Raw genomic sequence first — 822 nt, 5'->3', positions numbered from 1 at the left:
TGATGCAGTCAGGCCAGCACCAAGACCAGCTTCAGCAGAAGGGGATTGGTTGGTTTCAGTGAGCCAGATGCACAAGTGAGGAAAGTACTGTGGGCAGTGGTCCCCAGGGAGATGCTGATGGTTTCTGTCCTGCTGGCTGCGGTGAGGGGACCTGCAGAAGAGCGGACAGACTGAAAGGCATCTCAAAGGTAAAATTGACAGGATGTTGAGGCTGGTTTGGATGTAGGATGAAGAAGGAGGTGACTGTCTGGGCTGGTCTTCTGATTCCCACCACTGGATGGAGATAGGCAAGCTTTCTTTTTATTTATTTTTTGGCCACCTTGTGCAGCATATGGGATCTCTGTTCCCCAACCAGGAATCGAACCCACGCCCCCTGCATTGGAAGTGCAGAGTCTTCACCACTGGACCACCAGGGACATCCCTGGGCAAGCTTTCTGAGGGTGGCGATCTGGAGAAGTAGGTTCTGGGAGGAAGATACTGAGATATGCCCTGTTTGGAACATAATGAGTTCAAGGTGCCTTTGAGCCATCCAAGGGGAGGAGTCAAAAAGGCAGGTGGCTGTGGGCTGGAGTTCAAAGCAGAGGGCAGTCTTTTCACTTGACTCACCTTCTCTCTGTTTGGCTGTGATGGGGCCGTCTCCTGAGAGAAAAGTCGGTGGCCTGAGTGGAAGTCTTACTTTTCTCTTCATGCCCTTTTGTCCTCTTTAAGTTGGGTAGCATTGTGCGTGTATTACATATTCAAGAATCAATAAAATAAAAAAAGCAAAATTATCTAATAATTAAGCATTTGAGAAAATTTATTGTGGTGTGGAAACTTGACCAC

General features: G+C 48.4%; 1 non-coding gene across 1 annotated transcript; it reads right to left on the bottom strand.

Annotated features, from left to right (window-relative positions):
• Positions 1-343: 343 nt before the first annotated feature.
• On the bottom strand, positions 344-416 carry TRNAG-UCC (transfer RNA glycine (anticodon UCC)). Its single transcript has one exon. It is a non-coding gene; the product is annotated as a tRNA-Gly (tRNA).
• Positions 417-822: the final 406 nt, after the last annotated feature.

This window comes from Giraffa tippelskirchi, chromosome 14 (genome assembly GCF_054371585.1).
Source record: "Giraffa tippelskirchi isolate mGirTip1 chromosome 14, T2T-mGirTip1v1.2.pri, whole genome shotgun sequence".
NCBI lineage: Eukaryota > Metazoa > Chordata > Mammalia > Artiodactyla > Giraffidae > Giraffa > Giraffa tippelskirchi.
This window is presented reverse-complemented; position numbering and strand designations above follow the sequence as displayed.